We start from the raw sequence: 24541 nt of genomic DNA on the forward strand, positions 1-24541 counted from the left end.
GGGGGGGGGGGAAGGGGAGTACATATGTCCCCGGGCGCCAAGGTACAGGGGCGCCAAAATGAGGCTTACAACGTTACATTATAATAAGTAAACAAGGGTAATATTCAAAAATGTGATTAAACGGGGAGGGGGCTGGGGCGCCAATTTTATAGTTCGTCCCCGGGCGCAAAATATCATAGCTACGCCTCTAGGTATAATAGAGACCCCCCCCCCCCCCGAGTTTGCCACAGAGCGCTCGTGTAATATACGGTTTAATACAAAATACATGATTGTGGGCAGGAATATACAAAATTTGGTCGATATACATGATCGTTGGTATCTATTCAAACGAGGGCCATGAAATACATTAGCAAATTCCTACAGTATTTTAAGGCAGGCGATTACGAATTATTTAAACCACGTTTTTCATCTGTCACAGATTTTATAATCATTTTGAAGTGGCTGCTTTATCTCGAGGAAAACGAGCGGTAAGTGTTATACAAAACAAAATCTTAATAGCAATTTGATCACTTTCGCGTCATTTGACAGTAAGAATAGTAATAAATAGAGGATAATTTCTTTTCCTACGTTAGGCCTAATACCTGGTATGTTTTTTAGTGTGGTACACACACAAAAAACAACCCCAAAACAACACTAACAACATTTTAAAAAACCCACAAAAACGAGTGCCGTGCCGAATCCACGGGCTAAAATGCTTTATTATCATTTTTTTTTATTTATAGCATCAATCACAAATTGAAATATATACAGTATTAGCGTTGGAAAAGAAAGTTTTCTTTTTGTTATATTTTTTTTTCTCACCCTAGCGAAACACTTTCTGCAAATGACCTTAATAAAGAAAAATAATAAATTAACCTAAACCACTTTGAATGTCGACCGTATCTTTTATTTACACGGCATCATGCGCGGAAGAAAATACCAACTGAACCGGGATTTCAGACAGCAGATGAATTGAAGTTGAGTCATTGAACATCATTAGCAATTGTACAATCAAACAGATGCAACAATGAAAAGTGGAACTATGAAAAATCGAGAATGTTAGATTTGCGAAGGATTTATTCCGAATCATTGTCTGCTAATAGAGAATTCATGTCAGTTGCTGTGTCGGCGATGCCCACACAGCGCGCCGTCCAAATGTGAAGTTGCGTTTTGCTGACAGACATAACACTGTGCCATAATTTATCTGATGGCATGTAAAGAAGCTGCTTAAATTATAGTATTTAAAAGTTTCTTCATTTTGTAAGAGCTCAAGAAATTAATTCTGGTTTGAAAGACAAGATGACGGTAAAACTCAGAAGACGTAGCTGTACAGTACCGTTGGTGTTGGAGACGTCATAATAAAGGTAACTGCGTTAACTTCGCTTTTTGTTTGGTAATTTGTTGGATATTATCTTTTGCTGATCTTCTTTGAGCTTGGAGTAAATTTTACATTCTGAACATTTTTATTTGCACTTATCTGCTTAATATGTATTGCTGGGATATCATATAGAATATGAAGTCAGTATAATGGTACTATATTACATATTTGAATGATAAAAGACTGGTAAATGATATAATGATAAACTACAAAATAAATAATTTGCCCAATATCCCAAATATGTTAATTAAAACAAACATTGAATGTAAATTCAGATATAATGAGCAGTTGTAAGAAGTAAGAAATAACATTTTATCCATTGAACCTGTTATGTGTTATCATCATCAGTTTTAAAATAAACACATGGAGACAAGTTTGCTTAAATTCTAAAATTAACACACACACACACACACACACACACACACACACACACATATGGTATTTTAATCTAATACAGAAATGGTGACATTGATATATGCAGACCAATAGTTTTTTTCTTCTACAGATATAAATTAAAAAGCCTAATTCTGAGAGTTTCACCTACAACATTCATGATGGGAAAGGGCCACTAATTAAGAGCTGACATATGTGGAAGAAAAATACCATCCATGTTGAAAAGGGCTAGAGGTAATGTGAGAAAACATAATTTATCAATCTTATTTAACATTATTGTTGATATTTTATCTCAACTGGTCAAAAGGCTAAGTGGGTTTATGTAATGGTCCAGAGTGTGTTATTTATTTCACATCCCCTTCTGTCTTTCAACAGTAAGAAATTAGCTACTTTGGAGTCCATAGTTCTGATCAATTTGTTTATATAAAACTTGGTTTTGGGCTTAAATCAACATCTTGGATAAATCTAATAATGAGCAAAATCCAAGTATATACATGTGATCATGTATAAGATTAGTTGAGTTTTTTAACCAGCCTAAAAGCCATACTTCCACAATATAGGCTAAAATCATTAAGTTGTCCTTGAAGTTTGATGAGTGTTAACCATTAATAATAATAAGGTGATCTTTCATCTGAGTATGTTACCACTGCATGCAATATTTATACATGTAGTGCAGTTTTTACTAAACGTAGAATACATGCTTATATAAATGAGATCTAGATTGAAGAAGTGAAGATGCATACAAATACATGAGGTTATAACCACTACTGCTGATTCAAGTTTGATCATGCTTGGCCATTGGGCTTATAGAGTCAAGTTTCACAATGATGCTTATTATGAGTGTGATAAAGGTATGGTAGTGAAGTGACCTTGCATCTGATTGGCAGAGTTTCTTATGATTTGCACAACAGTGTTTATGATCCAATTTAGATCTGACTTGTTTAATTATTTGCTTGTATGTCTGAGGCTATAAGCAAAATCTATGCATATAATGTGGTGGTTCTACATCTCACTAGCCATTCTTGCTACTGCTCTTAAAACTATTTCTCATTAATTTCATCAGACTTGGTGAATAGATTTATCTCATCAAGATATAGCAAAAGAGCAATTTTGTAAAAAAAATATTCATTCATATTAAACTCAAATTCTGCATCTGATTGGTTGACCTTGCAAATACTATAAGGGCTCTATTTCTGACAAAAAGATTATTTTGATCTAATGTAGCAGAAATGCTTATATGATCAAAACATTGAACATATTTGATGACAAATAAGAAATAGTTTTTCATGCAAATTTGATAAACATTGATAAATCGGTTCATATCATTAAAAGCTTGGAAGAGTTTGATTACATGTGAGACCATCACATATTAATCATTCTTTATTTAGAGAATTATTTTTGTCAGGATTTAGTAAAATATGTAAAATCAATATGGACTGGTTTTGTTATGTACAGCAACACTAGTTGTTTACTGAGTACTGAGGGAATTGGAGTAAGGCAAGGGTACATTGCAGTAGGTAACCTGGTTGACTTGATAACAGGATTTTAACACAAACATTTTTATCAGGAGTCTAGCATACTAACCATTGATTCACTGCAGATCCTGCCCCCATTAGTTACCTTTTAATACATAAAGCATTTGGGTTTTTTATGTCACAAATCCCATAGGGATTAAAATTAACATCATAGGTCTCACTGGATAGTTTCGTATTTTGACATCCCTCTAATTTTTAAGGTAGAAGGCATGAACCTAATTATCACAAGCCTAGCATTTATAAATTTACACATAAGCTAAATCTATAATGTGGTTCAGATTTACTTTGAGTTAGGCATGGAAATAGGTTGGCTTGTTGGTGACTGCCTGTCACAGTTAGATGAGCATTGGAGATCATATGCGTAACTTACTCTGCAAATGAGCTGCCGACTTTTATTTGTGTCTGCTACAGAGGTAAATAAAAAAAAATCTTGATGGTAGAGGGGTGATGAAAAGTATGCTAATTTGTTATAGTACTAGTGAACTTTATTCATGCATAAGGCACATACTGATTCTTTTAGTTGCCTTGTCACAGAAAAATATTGAAAATAGCTATTTCTAGTAAAAAATGAATGTAAAATGTACCTGCATCCTTTGACCCTACCAGAACCAAACTAAAAGCTCAAATTTGTGCAGCTGCTTTTGCTCATCACAAACATAATTGGGAGTATAACTGCTAACCCTACCCTCTAGCACACATTTCATTCATTCATTGGATTAAAGTCACGTGCACCTTTCGGTATGTGCGACTGTTTAGTTTGTACACGTTTGTGTACTTTTTGAATTTAGCGATTAACTTATACAATGCCCCCAAGCAAGCAAGCCGAAGCCCAGGTGCCCCAAAAGGTCCCGCCCAGGCTCTCATCGCTGCAACCTTCTCCATCGTTGTACTCCGTTGGTGGTCTGTTTCTGCATCCTGCATCTCCTTCCTCTCTCATTTCAGGCAGTAACCGAAGCACACCAGCAGCAGTATTATGAAATTTTCGTTGCAATCAATGCCCAGTTCCCTATATTTATTGGGCTATTCCTGTACTATCTTGCCAAACATGTGATTGTCACATACGCTTCAGATATTCCTGAGTTGTGAATTTTCCTATCTTTTGTAAGGTCTATTAAATTTTGTGTACTTTGCGTACTTGAATTTTCCGAAAATTTTTTCACATCTAGTAGGCTTTTAGTAGCCCTTTATTTTGTTTTGGAGATCTCAATTTGGTTAAGTATTTCATACGTGTGGCTTTAAACCAATCAGTGTGTTTCAGGGCCAGTAAGTTGTTGGTCAAAAGAGGGCTTTCGTGGGTCAGAATGAAAGCCCTATGTGGTAAAATTTGTTTGTAAAAAAGAAAAAAAAAAAGAAAAGAAAAGAAAAAAAAGGTGGGTAGGGAGTGTGTATGCTATATTTGTGTGATGGCTATAGACATTTTTGTTCGTTTTTCTGCTTTTCCCACATATCCCGACAACACACATTCACGCTCACTTTCTCATTCACACTTATAAGTAGATGTGGGGGGGGGGTGGCCTTATTTCTTTTGTTTGATTTCGGGAAGGCAATTCTTTTCATACTGGGGGGTGGGGGTGGTTTGATTATTTGAGGCATACTCTTTTCATTGTTTCTGCCTTCATTCCCCAAAGTCTGCAAGTGTCCTGTTCTTTCTTCTTTTACTGCCTTAGGACGTTTAACTTCATCCTGTGCCTTTTCCTGCTCTTCTTTATTTCAGCTCTTTCTGCCTTATCCCGTGTCCGTTTCTATTTTGGTCTTCTCGTCCTTTTGATACTGCCATGTTCGCCGTGAGATGTTTTCTTCGAGGGAGGTGGTTTGATTGCCTTTGTTTCCCTTCGCTTTGACCACTTGGCTATTTACCTGTTATTTTTGTTTAGCTTAGCTATTTGTGATTTATTTTAATGTATATTTTTTTTATTTTTATTTTTTTATATTTTTTTTATTTTTTTTTGATCCTACGGGACCTAGCATGCCGTTATAATTCCGAAACAGTGATTTTGTAATATTTTGTCCTTATCTGGTTTTTATTGTTCGGGTTATGATCGGCTGTGCCAGCCTGTGAACCCACGATACCGAGCCGGCCGTCACAATTCCCAAACAGTGATTTGTAATATTTTGACTGGTCTTTGATTTACTTTTTAATATTTTTTTTTTTTTTTTTTTTTTTTTTTTTTTTTTTTTTTCCTTTTTTTCTTTTTTTTTTTTTTTTTTTGAACCTACGGGGCCTAGCATGCCATTATAATTCCAAAACAGTGATTTTGTAATATTCGTCCTTATCTGGTTTTTATTGTTCGGGTTATGAGCGGCGGTGTCAGTCTGTGAACCCACTAGCCCGAGCCGGCCGTCACAATTCCCAAACAGTGATTTGTAATATTTTGATTGGTTTTTTTCTTTTTTGGTTCGATCTTTTAGGTTTATTGGTTTTAATTTCTTTACATGGTCTCTCTTTATACCCAACCCTTCATTCGGTTTAGATTTGTCCCCTTTTGCCTATTTTGTTAATGAATGTCATGATGTTATTATAGGTCATTCCTATGTTATTGTTTTTTGCCACAAGTAACTCCGGGTATGTCCACCGTTCTCCTATTTGTTCCTGTTGAGATTTTAGTTCGGCCCTTTCCTGGTTGTATTTGGGGCATATATTTATTAAGTGTGCGATTGTTTCTGGAGTTGGGCAGTAGGGGCAGTTTTCGGTTGGTCCCCTTTTTATGTGTTTCCCTGCGCATCCTGCCAATAGTGTTTTACCTGTTCTTATTCTATTTATTATTGTTATATCGTATGGATTTTTGAAGGTCGGACTTTCGACTTTTCTACTTACTTTTTTCATCATCGTGTGTATTAGACTGTTTGCATCCGATTTTTCCCATAGCTCTTGCCACATGTCATTGATCTTGTCCCATGTTATTGATTTCAGTGACGCTGTATGCTATATTTTGGGCTTTTGGTTCGTTTGTGGCGTTTTTTGCTTCTGCATCTGCTTTGTCATTGCCTGGGATTATGGATGTGAGAGGGTATCCATATGAATTCAACGTGTTTGTTGTTTTTTTCAATCTCTTTAAGTAGCGATCTTGCATGATTAATCATATTAGGTCTGCTCTTGGATTGGTCTGTTGCTAACGATTGTAGTACACTGTAAGAGTCGCTTAGAATGACTGCCTTAGTTGTGGGGTATGTTTTGACGTATGTTAATGCCATTAGTATTGCCATGAATTCTACCGTGTATATAGCGCATTGGTCTGGGAGTCTTTTTCCAACGGCGACATCTAATTTTGGGATCACTATCCCTGCTGCAGTTTTATTTGGATTTTTGGTTTTTGATCCATCTGCGAAGATTTGCGTGTATGTCTCGTATTTGTTGTCAATGTACGTTAGTATTGATGCTCTTAGTCCTATCGGGTCATTTTGTTTTTGTCCTAGTTTACGTAAGCTAAGATCTATTTGTGGTGTGGGACAGGTCCACGGGGGGTCTGGGTAGTACCTTATTTTTTCTGGGTTGATATTTGCGATTTGAAATTTCCTTTTTAATTCTATAATTATTTTCCCACTAGGTATTTTTTTATTTTTTCCTTTTGTATCGAATGGTTTGTCGCATGCTAAGAGGGCTTGTAGCATGAGGTGGTTGGGTTGGTGTATTGATATTCGAGTCGAGTATCGCAGCATCAATTCCTTCCGCCTTAGGTCTAGCGGGGGTTCTCCTACTATTATTAAGATATCTTGTGTGGGGGTACCATTTAGGACGCCGGTGCATACCCTTAGCGCTTTGGACTGTGTCTAGTTTCTTTAGTAACGTGGCGTTCGCCGCTCCATATACCTGGCAACCGTAGTCCAATTTTGCTCTTATAAGTGCTCTATATAGGGTAACGAGTGTTTTTTTGATCAACCCCCCAATTCACCCCTCTGAGGTTTCTGTGGAGGTTGATGTCTCGTTTGCACTTCGTTACGAGTTCTTGGATATGAGCTGCCCACGTGAGTTCGTGGTCGAATACCATACCTAGGAGTGTCGCTTGTTTTTCGAATTTGATGGGTACCCCCTTTAGGGTTAAGTTTGGAGTGGGTGGGGGGTGGCCACCTCCCGGATTGAAAACTATGCCTACTGTTTTTAGAGGTGACAATTTAAATCCCCATTTATCTGTCCAATTTCCTATATCGTTTAGTCCTTTTTGTAAGTGCTTGGTCGTTTCTCTGCTGGCTGGGTTGCCAGTTTTCCATACGGCGCTGTCATCGGCGAATTGGGATAAGTCAAGGTGGTTGGGTTTTACCGCTGTTTCCAGGTCGTTTATCATTATATTAAATAAAGTTGGGCTGATTACGCTTCATTGTGGCGTGCCATTTTCCAGTTTGTATCGTTCGGAGTAGTCTTGTCCTAGTCTGACTTGTATCTTTCTATCGGTTAGGAAGTTAGCAATAAATTTGTATATATTGCCAGTTATTCCGTATGGTTTAAGTTTACTTATCAGTCCCTTAGTCCACATTAGATCATATGCTTTTTCCATGTCTAAGAAGATGGCTGTAACATATCTGGATTTTTAAAATTTTTCTCTAGATGCTAATTTGACAGCGGTTTCTAGTCTCATGAGTTGGTCTATTGTGCTTCGGTAGTTGCGAAACCCGCTCTGTGTATTAGCTAGTAGTCCTTTGCTTTCTAAATGGTATTTCAGCCTGTTGTTTACCATAGTTTCCATTATTTTACATATATTGTCTGTTAGTGATATGGGCCTGTATGATTTTATATCGCTTGAGGGTTTTCCAGGCTTAAGAATCGGGACCACTACTGCCTTTTTCCATCTTATAGGTATGGTACCGGTTTCCCATATTTTATTAATGAGGTTAAGTGCAATTGTGACAAGTTTTTTGGGTAGGTTCTTGTACATTTCATACCCCAAAGTATCCTCCCCGGGGGATGTGGTCTTTTTGCCGGCGAGGGCCTTTCTCCATTCGGCTTCTGTAAACGGAAGGTTTAGTGGGCCGTCATTATTTCCTGCTTCCTTTATGTTGTCAGAGTTGCTTTCCTCAAATTGCCTTTTATGATTTTTAAACTTATCCTCTAAGTTGGTATTGCTACACATGTTGGCGAAATAGTTTGCGAATAATTCTGCCTTATGTTTGTTGTTTTGTCCAGGTATGTTGGGGGTTATTGATTTAGTTTTGCCTCTCATTTTTTTAATTCTTTACCACACCTCCTTCGATTTTGTGTTAATATCTAGTTTTGAGCAGAATTCTCTCCATGAGTTTTGTTTAGCTATCATAATAGTTTGTTTGGCAGTTTTTTCCTTTTCCTTGTAGTAGTTAAAGTCCCTATTATTTTTAGTTCTTTTGAATTTGTTTAGAGCTCTTTTTTTCTCTTTAATTGCTATTTTACATTCATTATTCCACCAGGGCACCGTGGGTTTGGGTGCTACTCCTTTAGTTTTAGGAATTGTTTCTTGGGCCATTGTGTTAATGGTTTCTATTAATTTGTCATTAAAGGTGTCAATGTCCCGGTGATATATGGTTTCTGGGTCGATTGAGTCACCTATCTGTTTGAACCTAATCCAGTTGGCCTGTTCGTATTTCCATCTTGGTGTGAAGGACGCTTTATTTTGAGGTATTCTAATTTGTATTTCTATATTTATAAGGTAATGGTCACTTCCCATAGGGTCGCTTTCATCAACTTGCCAATCAGAAATGCCTGTTAATCTTGGTGTGCATAGAGATAGGTCTATTGCTGATGTGTGGCCTGTTCTGTCATCTATCCGGGTGTGCATTCCGTTGTTTAGAAAAACTAAGTTGCATTTTTGTGCCCATTTTTCTACAATTTTTCCTTTAATGTCCGTCTTTTGACTCCCCCATAGTTCATTGTGCGCATTGAAGTCCCCGCATATTACCACCCATTCTCCACAGTCTTTAATCATTTTGTTTCGTCTGCACTTAAATTGCGCTGCTCATTTGTTTCATAGAGGTTAACGATTAGTACCTGCTTAGTTTGAGCGGTTATTTTGACTATCTGTATTTCGAAGTCATTGGGCGGTCTACTATCTGTTAATTTATGCATTTCTGATGTAATTCCATCTCTAACAAAGGTTGCTAACCCCCCTCCTCTTGCTGTGGGGGATCGATGCTTTAGGTATTTGGTGTTGTAGCCTATGATGTTTGGGATACGTGAGGTATAATTTAGGTGGGTTTCCTGTATGCATATAACATCTGGTTTTCTTTCCTGTTCAAGTATTTTGTTATTTAGTTGGTCAGCGTGGGCCCTAAGGCCGCGTGCATTCCATTGCCATATTTTGATTTCTGCTCTGGAATCCATCTCTAGTGCAAAAAGTCTTAATAGTTTGTTTAATTTACTGTTGTTTTCGTTTTATGCGTGTTTCCTACCAGTGAGGGTGCTACCTATTTATTTTGTTTTTGGTATCCTGATTTTTGTTTTGGCCTGCTTATAGTTTACCCCATGGGAGATCATATATTCGACTATTAGGGCTTCTCTAAGAGCCCTGGGGCATTCTGCGTGGTTTGGTTTGTGGTTACCACTACAGTTAGCGCAGTGCTGATTGGTGGCGCTACATGTTTTCCGGTCTGGGTGGTGAAGACCACATTGATTGTACCGGAATAGGTTTCCGCAACTCTTAGAGTAATGCCCCCAATTTTTGCAGTTGCCACAGAACCGTGGTTTGTTTTTGAAAGCAAAAATTTTTTTAGCCTTGAGTTTTTCAGCTATTTTGATAGTTTCTGGGGTGGCGCCCTTAAAAAAGAGTACCACTGCAGTGCTATCCTTTCCCCTTCTTGTTTTTAGGCGGATTGCTTTCTCTACTTCCTGTCCTTTACTCCTTATGTAGTCTACTATTTCATTGGTTTTATTTTGAGTTGATACGTATATGACTCCTTTGTTGTGTGTTTTTGGGGGGTTTGGGTCTATGTGTTGTTTTGTTCTGTTGTGTCTAGTGACCTGAACATTTATTTGGTCTATTCTTTCAATTTCCATATATTTGGCAATCTGTTGTTCAGTGGTGCATTTGATTATCAGCAAGTCGTCTCTAGTGCTTTTAAGCGTGAATTCTCCTTGGTGATGTTTGTTCAGTTGCCATGCTATGGTTTTAAAGGCTAACTTCGTTATTTTGGAATTTACTCCCTTGACGAAGAGAGTCAGTTCAGCGGGGTGTTTCTTGTTTTGGATATTTTGCAGACTGGTCTTTTTTCCCCTGGTGTTTGTCTCTTTAGCTGACTTTGTTTCGTTGTCCATAACCGGCTTGCTGGGTCTTGTATTCTGACAGTTAGTGTGTTCCTTATTCTTTCTAACTGGTATTTGGGATTTGGTTTTCCTATTATTCTTACCTTTTGTTGAGTCGTGTGTGACTGCTTTATTTGTGGTAGGGTGAGGGCGTTCTGTTTCATCTAGTAGGTTCTCAGTTTGAGTCCCCTGGCTGCTAGTGTTTTTAACCAGCGTGGTCTGGGTTGTTTTTGTGCTTGTTGAGTATTGTTCCTCAGTTTGGGTACTCATGTCGGATGTAGTTTTGCGGTTACTCGGTAGATTGTCCACATTCTCGTTTACGCTTGGTGACAGGTAGAGTCTACTCATCGAGTCAGTTGGGGTCGAGTTGAAAATTGGCGTTAAGAACTGTATCTGTCGTTTTTCTCTTGGGGGGATGAGACTGCTTCGGAGTAAGTTTGCCTTAGTTTATCTGCCTTTAGGTTGACCAGGCAGCTGAGATAACTATTTGATGATGTGACATTAATTTTGTTGTTATCCATCTTGAGTTTCTTTATTTGATGTAAGGTATATATGACGGGATATTTCTTTAGTTTTAATCCTGGGTTTGTTTTGATTTCTTGCAATTTATTTGAGTTTAATTCTAGCTTAAAGCTATCTGTCTTAACTATACTTTATTCTACTTAGTACTATGAAAAAGCAACAGCTGTAAGGGGATATGCAAATAGCTTTTATTCTGATTTGTGTAATTAATTATTATATTACTATTATCCAATTTAAACTTATTGAAAATTATTTTCTAGCCAAATGGTCAAAGTAAAAGGTTTTACTTACCCCGATCCAATTTTCTTTTTAAGATCTTTAGAGTTTTTAAATACAGCCTTCTAATTATACAAGTTTCATTACATTGGTCAATAATTAGTCACATGTGATGACACTTGTAACTAATCAAACCACAGCAACTGAGAGCAGACTAAGCACTGATATTTATATGGTACAGTGGCAATATACAGTCTGTCTGCCGCAACACATGAAACAAACTGGACAAATCTGAAAGCCTTGAATTTGACTTTATTTATCTGTATGGTAGAACAGAACCTGAGTTGAAAAGCTTTTAAAGAAAGACCTTGATATCAAACCTAATAATAACTGCAGGAGTTATATTATGGATAATTAACCATTCTCTCAGTTTCAAACTGGGCATTCCATCCCATGGGGTTCTAAATGTAAACCAAGTGTAACTGATATCCTAATGAACTGTAAAGACCATAGCAGCACAACAGCAGGGGACCAGGTATGTCCAGATCCAGAAATCACAGACCAGTTTCAAACTGATGATGAACCACATAAAAATTACACATCTGCTAGAACTTATGTTATGAAGATAACTTAAATTGCATTATTATTAATCCTCCTCCTCACATTCATCATAATTGAGATGCATCATATATGTTTTATTGTAAAATAGTTTATGCAACATAATTCAGTGAAGACCTTTGCTGCCAATTTACCAGTGAACCATTTGTTTCAATGAACATATTTTATGTTGTAACAAGGAGCATCATTTAAACATTATGATACACTTATCATACCAGTATATGAAATCTTAATACTAACACTTATACTTGCAATACTACTACTAATAAAAACACCTGCATTGATAATTTGATTATGTTCAATTGGACTTGTATCTAAATGATCACCAGCTGTATGAAAAGACATATTTTAATATATAGATATTGGATGGAATACTAGTTACCACAATTGAATAGTCATATGATAAATGATATATTATTTTAAACAATTTATATTTGCAGTGAAACATACTTTTACATTATTTTCACTTAAATTTCATTTATAGAGCAGTATACTCTGCATTCATTAAATTACTGAAATGGTTATAATACAACAACAAATACTGCAACTTCCAGAATCACAAAAATCAAAAGATATAAACAAAAACTTCCCTACATGTATCAACAGTTGTCACTTAATAGACAGAACTCTGAAGATTTAGAATAGGATGTTAACAAATTAGGTATTCAAGTTAAAAAGAAAAAAATACCAAGTAAGCTTACTACCAAAAAATCAAACAATAACAGTGAATTTTAGTACATTCCCAGGAAACAGAATATATGATTTTTCTTAACTTGATCTGATACATCTTAAATCTATAGAAAATGATTCATATTGTATGACTAAAATATTATGTAAACAAAAATTCCATCACTTTTTTCAGATGCAACATGCATACCCCAACCCATCCTTCTTGATCATAAAGTATACCAGCATTCCACTATAAGATGGGGAGCTGTAGTGGCTCAGTGGTTAGCTTTCTGGACCTGTGAAATAAGGTAGGTTCAAATTCTACCATCAGACCAACCTGGGTTAGCTACCATGGTGTGTCCTTGGGCAAGGCACTATACTTAAAGTGCCTTGGCACTAAATAACTTACTTGTGTTGGTTTACCATAAAAGGCCAAACCAAACACAAAAAAACAACAACTTTAAAATATGAGTTTTGTCAATACTAAGTAATTGAAAATCATACTGAAGAAATGTTTTTGTTAATACAGATTAATGGATCTAAAAAATCTCTTTCTTCTGCAGGAGTTTAAAATGTTAAATTAAAAAGGTCATGGTACACATTGCTTTGTTCGTACACATCAGGCTCCGTAACCCATATCCAACTAAAAATTTTAGTAGAGTCTGAATAAAACATATTTTAATCTGGATGATAATATTCTTTCTCCATTCATATATTACACCACCAAGATTGATCCAAATAAGATTACATTTTACTATAACACTGAGGATGAGTATGCCTCTTAACAACTTACAAATGTGGAGAGAATGGAGTTAAACTGAACTTTGATTTCTTTTCAACCATAGCACAAGATGATCATTTATTATGAAAAAACCTGAATAAAGTTGGAGTTCATAACCATGACAGTCTTGATACAATATAAATTCAATATATTATTGTTGTCTTGAGGTATAGTTCTGTATATTACAATCTCACACAAGATCAGGGTATATTTTAGTACTATACAGTTAATTCGGGATTGTATTAATACCTATTCTGGTGAATGAACATTAAATAAGATTTACTATTTTGGAACCAGTTGCAATAAAGTTTACTAAACAAGAGAAAATATGACTTTACTATAATATCTAAAATGTAAAATCTGCAAACAGAATACTTGCTTGACTTTACACTTCAACTATATCATAATATTTATTTGAAATGAATTTATACAAATGGCATTAAATTGGGTTTCAGGCTGGTAATGACAATGGTAGTAGTGAATAGGGACGGTCTAGGGACTAGGGAACTTCCATGTTAAAAAGGGTATATCCACTCTGGGGACTATGTAATTTAACATGGGAGAAAAAAAAAAAAATATCCATTCTAGGGACAAGGGGAATTTAACATGGGAGAAATAAAAAAAACTATTCACTCTAGGGACAAGGGAAATTGAACATGGGGAATAAATCGTGGGACTGTCTTGGGACTAGGGGAAATGGAACAGGGTCGGGACCCTATTTTAATAAGGTCCCGACCTGATGGGTCTATGAAAATGGAACAGGCGAAAATTGAAACAGGGAGGGGTCTCTATTTTTTTATTATTTTTTTAAACAAAAAAATAAAAAAAGGGGTAGGCAATTGAAAGTCAAGATCTTTTCGAGAGATAGGAATGGCCCTGAAAAGGGCCTTTGGTTTTATGTTAATATACCCTTAACATAAAGGGCATCTGTGACATCTTCTTCTTGACCTTAGGCTGTGCCTGACTGCAGGACCATAGATTAAGACTCTTTTGAGGCATCCTTGATGCTCCACATAAGATTATTCGCATCCACAGGCTGGTGTCTGTCCTGTGGATAACTGTCCAGTTGGATCGGACATACATTGATATGTCCGTCCGGAACATCATCGAAGACACAAGCGTTGAAGATTGTACATCGGTCCACATGTTGGGGTGCTGAGTAACAGGTGAAGGAATGCAGTGAACTGTACTTATTTATAGGGGGAGGAAGGATTGAAACGGATTGAGTTTGTTGACCAATCCAAACACGCGTTACAAAATTCAGTCAGCCCACATCCAATCCGAAGAGAGCAGTCTGTGACGTCACATAGTCTATATAGATTCGCTAGCGCCTGTGCGTAGTCAATCTAAGCGACAGTTTTTCAACATGACGGAAACTCAGAAAACGATCAGTTTGGGTGCACTGATGGTGGAGACTACCCAAGGGAACCCAGACTTACTTTCAGAAGAGGTGAATTGGGATTTTGTGGATTTTTTTACCTTGCAAGAATTTGTTCCTGAACCTTCGTCACCTTCTCCTTCATTACCGCACATGGAAAATTTTAGACAGAGACAGAAAGAAGAATTGGAGAAATTTATACAACAGCAAAAGGAAGCGGAACAAGCTTTTCTCCTACAGCAACAGCAGCAAGAAGAAGAGGTAAGAAAAAAACAAGAAGAAGAAGACGCAGCAGCAAAGAAACAAGGGTGTCAAAATCAAACGGTCACGGTACTGTTAGACATTTTAGTTAAGAAGTCTGAAACAGATGTATCAGACTTCTTTATTACGGCCGAAGAGAATACGACCTTCCCAAGCTAAACACTCCAACCCTGTGACTACGCCTACTGCACCATCCTTAGTGATTTCAACGAAATCATCATCAACAGTACGCAGTCCAGAAGTAGGCCTTGGCCATGGCAAAGGCTTAAGACAGTTAAAGTTGATTGTTTAAACTCACCCCTTGCACCAAAAAAGGCCCTTTTCAGGGCCATCCACGTCTCTCGAAAAGAGATAGGCTTTCAATTGCCAATAACTAAAAAAAAACATTTTACCCAATAGTACCTGTCTGTGTATGAGTGTGCGTGAGTGTAGGTTCTTATTTTAAAATCAAAACCCAAAGACACTTACCTTTTATAATTAATTTATTCTTTTATAAATATTTACAATTCACAATTCACAACAGAGCACTTTAAAAAATTCATAGACTTATTCTGTCTCATTGTTCACTCTCTGTTTTTTTAATTTCTTCACCGTCATAGTCTTTTCCTCCTCTTCCTCCTCACTTTCTTCCCTTCTTTTCTTCTCCTGTTTCTTTTTCTTCACCTGTCTGTTTTCTTCCTCTTCCTCTTCCTCTGAAGAATCCCTCTCTTCTTCTGACTCCTCTTGTTTCTTTTTTGGGCAGTCTGGTGACCAATGTCCTTTTTCTTGACAATAATAACAGGTATCTTGACTTTTGTCTCTTCTAACCCCTTTTTTTTCTTTTTTGACGGTCTGGACACTCTGAAGACCAATGCCCTTTCTTCTGACAGATATAGCAAGTATCTTGACTTTTATCTTGAAAGGAAGGAGAGTAGTCCCTCGGCTGGTCTGAAGAGAATTTTCTAATGACCCCTCGCAAAGCTCTGATGAAACGTTCAATCTTGGTAGTCTCTTCCATTGTTGTGCTCAGTTTGAGAGTGAAATGAATAGTGAAAGGACAAGACACATAGCTTTTATATACGCTGGTCTGCTATGACTATAAATTAATCCATGGTGTTTAAACTTTAGTCATTTGACTTTTTGCTATCGAGATGAAATGATCCAATTCATTTGAGAAGAAAGAAGAAGAAAGTAAGAGGCAGAAACGTGATCTATCGCCTCGTACTAGGGCTGAAGTCTTGGCACAAATTCATGCCAGTGATTTTGAAGAGGACATGAGTGAACCAGAATCCAAACCCTCTAAACAAAGTTTACCACCCTTAGTCAACCCTGAAAAGTACTATGACATTCGAGAGACGGAAAAGCGTCCCTCTAGAAAATTTAGAACTACGGCTTACAAATACACAGTGAAGTTTAAAGATTTCAAGTCTGAAGTACTGTTAGAGAAAGCAAAAGGGTTCATCACCGACATGTGGGATTCTTTGCTCACCACACTCAAGCGACAATGTCAACCCAAAGAAGATGATCGCTTGAGACTTTCCATACAACATGACGGCTTGAAATCCCCTGTTTGGATCGAGTTTAGCAGCCCTGCAGAATTGACCACTTCTAAAGTCATGGACAAGATTCAACACGTGCAACAATCTAATGACCAGTTTGACATCACCGATGGAAAAGCCACACTGGACATGACCCACGTCTCTCCTCCTCAAGGGACCGGACAATGCAGAAAGACCTTATTGGTCAACAACCTTCGCATTACCAAAACAAGTCTTGTCCAAATTAACAATTTTCAAGACCACATGTGTTTAGCCCGAGCCATCGTGGTGGGATGAACCTATGCCGACAAGAACGACACGGTAGAATGGAAAAGAGCCTGGGAGAACATTCGAAAATCGAACCGAGCCAAACAACGAAATGAAGCAGAACTTCTGTTACAACAAGCATGCCTGTCCAAAGACACATCCTGTGGCATTCCTGAGATGCAAAAATTGCAAGATGCCCTAGCTCCACGATACACCTTGAAAGTGCACCCTCAAGAAGTGCGCGGGTCTCTGTTGTTTCGAGGGAAAGACTTTAAGGATGGAAAATACATTCACCTCTATCATCACGATGACCATTTCGATACCATTACCACTATCACTGGATTCCTGGGATACAAATATTACTGTGAGAAATGTGACTTATGATGGTTATAATAATCGAGAGCAACACAAACATTGTGGATCGAAATGCTCAGGATGTTTGGCCTCTCAACCCTGTCTGAGCGAAGGGCAAGAACCAGTGCATTGTCCTGCTTGTCTGCGCACATTTGTCAGCCCTGCCTGTTACCAACAACATCTGAAGATGCAAGGTTCACAGAAGAAATGTGCTTGTCAACTCCTGAGATTGTGCCCAATGTGTGGACAAGGTCTATGTATCAACAGTACCAAGGCACACGTATGTTCAGGAAAGAAAAAATGTCACATTTGTCACTGCATTGTGGACTTGGAACACCAATGCTACATACAAAAATACCAATCCCAACCAGAGAAAGAGGATGGTCACAAGAAGAAGAAAGGCAATTTCATCTTTTTCGATTTTGAATGCATGCAAGAGATCAGTATTCACATTCCTAATTTCTGCGTGGCTCATCGAGCGTGCGAGAAGTGATTCAAGAACCTATCTTGAGTTATTGCCCTCACTGCAGTAAGATTCCTGGAGGGCGTGAAAAAATCTTTCAAGGACCGAACACACTAGCCGATTTCACACAATGGGTCTTAGACCCCATCGACAAGACGTGGAGCCAAGAGGACATCGAACATTATTATGGAGATTGTCATTGTCATGCCACGGTGATGGCTCACAATTTCTCCGGATATGATGGACAGTTTCTTTTCAGATGTTATACGGAACGTGGCATTGAGCGTCCTAAAATCACTTTGAACGGAGCCAAAATCATTTTCATGCAAGTGGGACAAGTGCAGTTTAAAGATTCGATGAGCTACTTAGCCATGCCTTTGAGTCGAATGCCTAAAATGTTTGGAATGACAGAAATGGCTAAAGGATACTTTCCACACTTTTTCAATACAGAAGCCAATCAACACGCCGTTCTACCCCATTTGCCTCAGGCTCACTATTACGACCCTGACAACATGCGTACCGAACGAGAAACTTTCTACGCTTGGTACCAGGCTCACGCCTCCGACCCTTTCGACTTTCAGGAAGAAATGCTAAAGTATCGTCGTTCCGACATGGACATTTTACGGCGATGCTGTGGAAAATTTCGAGAACTGTTCATGGAACATGGAGGGGTTGATCATTTAAAAGAGGCTTGCACCATTGCCAAAGCGTGTTCCTTAGTCTACCGACAACGATTCATGCTTGAAAACACTGTGGCTGTCATCAGTCCTCAAACGACCAACTATGTCAAACGTCAATACTCGGTCAAAGCCCCATGCTGGTTGCATTACTTGTGCGACAAGGAAGACAAATGGATTCAGCATGCCCGCAACGGACAGGGCGAAAGATCATCGGAATGCATTCGGTCAATGGCTGGGACTTAGAAAACCCCAAGATCATGTACGAGTTTAACGGTTGCTTATTTCACGGATGTCCCGTCTGTTACCCTGACCGCGGCACTAAAAATCAGTTCTTACAACGAACCATGGAAGACTTGTACCAGGCCATTTGTCAGCCACGCCTAAAGTTAGAACAGGAAGGATACCAAGTGGTGGAAATGTGGGAACACAAATACAATCACCGTTTGAACACCGATCCCGAGTTTAAACGCCTCATGGAAAGTTACCAGTTCATGGACCCCCTGAACCCAAGTAATAGTTTGTACGGAGGAAGGACCAATGCCACCTGTTTGCTGTACCAAGCTGATGAAGAGAAAGGAGAAGAAATCATATACTTGGACGTGTGTTCACTGTATCCCTACGTGTGCAAATATTGTTGCTTTCCTGCAGGGCACCCACAATTGTTCACCGAACACATCGACCTAAAAAACATTCGACAATACGAAGGCTTGATCAAGTGCAAAGTTTTGCCTCCCACGAACCTATACCATCCCATCTTACCTCGCCATTGCCAAGGCAAACTTATGTTTCCTTTGTGCCGTACTTGTGCTGAAACGTGCAACCAAGATCAACCTTGTCATCACACCCAGGAAGAACGGGCCTTGACGGGGACATGGGTCAGCGTAGAATTGTTCAAAGCTCTGAACATGGGATACCAACTGTTAGAAGTGTACGAAATTTGCCACTTTCCCAAGACACAATAATTCCACAAGGGTGACCCCACGCAGAAAGGCATTTTCGCAGACTACGTGGATGCCTTTTTGAAACTGAGCAAGAAGCCAGTGGCTATCTGTCCTGGTGTCACACTCCCGAAGACCAAAAGACATTCAGAGAGAAATTCTGGGCACAAGAAGGCATTACTTCAGATCACATTGAGAAAAACGAAGGCAGGCGATCGTTTGCCAAAGTGATGTTAAATTGCTTGTGGGGTAAAATGGCACAATGACCGTGTTTACCCAAGACGGAGTATTTCACCGAACCTTCCCGCTACTTTCAGATGATTCACGACAAAGCCAAATTCATGAAACACGTGGACGTCGTTCGTGAGGATTTGATCTTGGTGAATTACGAAGAAGATCTGAACTTTGTAGAAGATGACCCCTTTGGAAATGTCATCATTGCAGCTTACATGACAGCTCATGCTCGCTTAAAATTGTACGAAGCTTTAGAACTGTTAGGGGAACGTGTCTTGTACTTTGACATGGACAGTTGCATTTATATCGATCACCCGAGTCAACAGCACCCTGACATCGAAGGAGACCGTTTAGGAGCCTGGACAGACAAGCACCCCGATGACAAGATTCTAAGTTTCGTTAGTGGTGGTCCCAAAAATTACGGCTACGAATACTGGGCCAAACAAGGAGAAGTGCACACGAAGTGTAAAGTGAAAGGACTTACTCTGAATTATCGTACCAGTCGAGTGGTCAGCTTTGGCATATTGAAAGAAGCCTTGCAGTCTAGAGATAGTGACCACCTATCAACCCAACAAGATTGTACGTTTACCCACACACCACATCGTCAGTCGACCCTTGGAAAAAGTCTATCAAATCGTGTAGCAGAAGCGAGTGTGGCTTCCCACCCACTTTACTTTGCCGTATGGACATATCGGTATAAAACATTGGTTGTAAGAGGATAGCCACCCACCAGAAGGATGACTTTGCCGCAGCAAGAATCGAGTGAGAAATCCAGTGAGAACTCCAAGTTCAAACCCTACCATTTTCCAGTCTTCTTACCTGACTATTGTGATTGTGCCCGTCGATTGGACATGTTTCAAAAATGGCCTACGGATAGGGAAGGATTACCTTCTTCGTATGTTTTAGCTAGAACAGGATTTGTCTACTTCGGACCCGAGTCAGGATTGGGATACGAAGTACAGTGTTTCGCTTGCGGACTTAAGTTACGAATGGATCTATGTATCTACAAAGATTCAGCTATTCTGGAACATACTCGATGGTCTCCGCACTGCCCTTACCTTTCAATGGCCTTTCCACCCATTAAACTACGGTACAATTATGATGGTACCTTAGAGACGGTACCTTCCAAAACTAGACGTAAACACATTGCATCCTATTTCATTGTTGTTTCTTTTCCACATAATAGCTTATTTTTTATAAAATGTTAAACTTTACTAATCTTTTTTCAAGATCACTTTAGTTTGCAAAAATACATCTTGTCATTTATTGGCATTCTACATTGAATTTTGTAAACTAGCTATAAACCTGACCTAATTACTCAACTTAACTGCTGACAGAAACAGTCTACAGTAAATGTATTTCATTTCTATAGCTCGATGGATAAACATTACATCTTTTAAAGCTGTGCACAGGATAGGCCGACATATCACGAGTCAGGAAAACATGGGGGTGGTATCCCCTGTGTCCAAAATTAATATCATTTTGAATAGAATATTCTAGTGACAATTGCCTCTTTTCAAATGGTAAGCATTGCTTTTTTTTATTTTCATCAATCTGTCAAATTCGGTATGCATTTTGCTTTAATATTTGAGATGGAAACCTTAGGTGCATAGAAATGTCAGACAGCATTGTACATCATGGATGGTGTCCAACATACTTTTATGATCATAAAACAAAATCCCATTGTTTTAGTTATGGCCACTGATTTAAAAAATATTCATCCAAGCTAAATATAATAATAATAATAATGAGGACTTTGTATAGCGCCTAATCTTTAGAAGCTCTAAGCGCTTTGCAACATTAGACAACATAAAAACATACACAATGATATGATTACAAAAACAAACACCATGAAATTAGAAAACATAAAAAACATGCTGAGAATATTTAAGGTAGTTAACATTATTAAGTCATTAAGTTTGTTTTTGTAGTCAAAATAAGTAGTTTTGAGAGCACTCTTGAATGGGATCACTGCGTCTTTGTGACTAAGTTCAGTGGGCAATTCATTCCATGTTGCTGGGCCCTGGTATGCAAAAGAATGCTGTCCATGTGACTTTGTTTTCATAGTGAGAATAATGAGTATATGATTGTCGGAAGAGGAGTGTAAGTATCTTGCTTGTGTGTACACATAGGTGAGGTCGGATAGGTATGTTGGACTAGAGTCTGTCAGTGAAACGTAGCACAGAGAACTAATGTTGTGTTTGATTCTGGATCGAATGGATAGCCAGTGTTGGGTACAGAACAGCGGGGAGGTGTGCTCTGATTGTGGTACTCTAAGTATGATCCAAGCAGCTATGTTTTGAACTTTTTGAAGTCTCTGCAGTAGATATTAAGATGAACCAGACAGAACTGAGTTACCGTAGTCCAGTCTTGAAAGCAGTAATGAACACACAAGTGTTTTAGTGGCATCAACTGAAAGATATCTGAGAATGGAGCTGATGCGTCTCAGCTCAAGATACGCAGCCTTGCATATGTTCATGACATGTTGGTGCAATGTGAGAGTACTGTCCAGAGTAACACCTAGGTTTTGTACTGATTGTGTGAATTTAATGTTGGTGTTGCTGATATTTATTGTGTGAGGTAAAGGATGTGAATGAGAAAGTCTTTGATAAGTAAGTATGGCTTGATTTAAATTGTGTTTTTCATGTGACTTGCCAGAGATTTTTAAATGAATTGATAAAGTAACTTGAGACACATTTCAAAGTACATGTTTTAAAAATATTCCATTGATTATTGCTGGCATTTAGAAAAATGCAATGCATCCTTTGTTGTGAAACTTATTTTAAAACATTGTATTACTCATGCAGAAGCCTGCTTGAAAACTAATGGCAAAGCAAAGGCAAATGGAATGGAAGAGACCATATCAGAGACCCTCAAATATGCACCCAACCAACGCAGAATGATAAAAAACAAGGTAATCCAAATGACTCTTATTTCATCAATTTTGGATTCAGTTTCGTCTTTTAAAGCATAGTATTTGCAAAGCGGATGCATTTTTAAACTGATAACAAAATCAGCTTATCCTATTGCCCAGGACTATCAGAGCTAGAGTCCAGCTAACTACAATATGCATATATCTTGTCTGATCGGACAAGTGCCTCCATTTGGAATTTTTATTCACATGAAATATTTGGATGAAATAAATTCATCTTTGTGCAAATTGATTGCACCATCCACTTGCCAGAAATGACAAGTAAGTGCAAAGTTATCTTGTATCATGGCTTAACGATAGTAAGGGAAGCACAAGTGCAGTGAAGAAAATTTCATACATTTTTATAATGCTGATTAAGATGACTTCTGCATATGTAACTAGTGCTGAGATGATATGACTTTATTTAAGCATTACAATTTTGTTTTAATTTGCAGGTGCCTGAGCAGAAGAAGTAATAGATAAACTTTACAGTGGAGTTGGAGACTGATTCTGATTCATAATCTTAATTAAATCTAGAAAATAAACATTAAAGTCATATTAAAATATCTGTTGTATTGTTTCCTTCTTTCATTTTTCTCTTAAAAACAAATGTCTGAACCTTTAGTCTGTAAATTCAGTGGATTCCTTATCAGCCCATCTACTTTTACTTTACACCATGCTACTTTAAAAAAAAAAATGAATTATCCCCATTGGGGTAGGTCCCCCCAACCCCCCACCCTACTTTGTCAACTTACCTGCCACATTTAAATCTAATGGAAGGCCCTGCTGTAAAGCCTGTTAGTAAAACTACCCAACAAGAGGATTTCATACATTTGCAACTCCTAGATGGATGGTAATGTTTTCATTTTTGTAATGTAGATTTGGACATTCTTGCCACCAGTATGGAATATGTGTTTCAGAAACACAAGCAGCTTTCATCAGATTTGCATATAGGTTTTATATGTTGTGAGTATGTTGTAGGAAGTTTTTTTAAATAACATCATATGAGATGATGCCAGTGGAAATGGCAGAAAAGTGTCTGTATTGTTCACCAACTACACCTTGTTCTTACAAAATGTGGCTGTTACACATTCCCATGATGATGTCACTGACAGCCATCAGTGAGGAATGCCCCAACAAGCATAATACAAATTGCTTCCATTGTAATTGTTACAATTCCATTCTGACCACTCCGGTGTCCTAGTGGTTAGAGCGTCCGCCTCAGAAGCGGGAGGTCATGGGTTCAAACCCCAGCCAAGTCATACCAAAGACTTACAAAAATGGTATTAACAGCTACCTCGCTAGACGCTCAGCATTAAGAGGTTAGTGTTAGGACTGATCGGCCTGGTGTCAGGATAATGTGACTGGGTGCAACATCATACTACATGTTTGCAGCATGATGCCCCAGTGCTATACATCACTATAAACTGCCACACTGCAGACATCGTAGCAATATGACTGAAAAATTATTCAAGCTACGTTAAAAATCCAATCACACACACACAATTCCATACTACGAACCAGAACCAACACTAATTCCGTACTACAGTTCTTGCATTTCAATCCAATTTTGCTTTTGAAATGTAGTGCCACTCAATTCATAATGAACCCATTCATTTCAAACACTCGCAAATACTTATTATTCCTGTCTACAACTGAAAAATATCTATATAAAAAAACGTGTAACTGTGTTTTATGCAAGGGCATGGAGATGCACAAAAACTTGCACCTGAAGCTTGAATAAAACCCCGACTGTGGATAAGACTTTACCCATCGATTACCCCAGCTTGGGGATAAATTCCGACCGTGGCGATTTATTATATATCCTATGACTGCTCCAGCTTGAGGGCAAAATCCAAGCACATCCCTAAAAAGATAACAAGTATAGCGGCTCTTTACCTTCTGTAAATGCCACTTGAGCTTCCTGATGCTGTTGTATCTGCCATTTGACAGAATCATGAATGTGGATATATTTCTTAATTGCCTCTAGTTGTTGAGCTAGTTTAGCTGTATGAAATTCCTTTGTGCAGACTCACTCATTATTAATATTACAACAGTGATTTAATTACACATCACCTGTCAGCACACCGATGATAAGTCAGTTATTTTATAACACACCAACAAGCTTGCCCCTTGCACCCCCCCCCCTTTTTTTTTTTTATTTGGGCACCTGTGGACATGAATCTGCAAGGCTCAAATTGTCATTTTTAATATAAGATCTCAACATTTTTAAGGCCTTAATTTTA

At 38.1% G+C, this 24541-nt stretch overlaps 1 long non-coding RNA gene across 1 annotated transcript; it reads left to right on the plus strand.

Annotated features, from left to right (window-relative positions):
- The first annotated feature begins 257 nt into the window (after nt 1–257).
- Nucleotides 258–22861, plus strand: LOC149789928 (uncharacterized). Its single transcript, XR_016423763.1, has 5 exons — nt 258–1343; nt 1863–1984; nt 12705–12819; nt 22192–22298; nt 22751–22861. It is a non-coding gene; the product is annotated as an uncharacterized LOC149789928 (long non-coding RNA).
- Nucleotides 22862–24541: the final 1680 nt, after the last annotated feature.

Source organism: Sinohyriopsis cumingii, chromosome 10, assembly GCF_028554795.1.
Source record: "Sinohyriopsis cumingii isolate HCF-2022 chromosome 10, ASM2855479v2, whole genome shotgun sequence".
NCBI classification, from domain to species: domain Eukaryota; kingdom Metazoa; phylum Mollusca; class Bivalvia; order Unionida; family Unionidae; genus Sinohyriopsis; species Sinohyriopsis cumingii.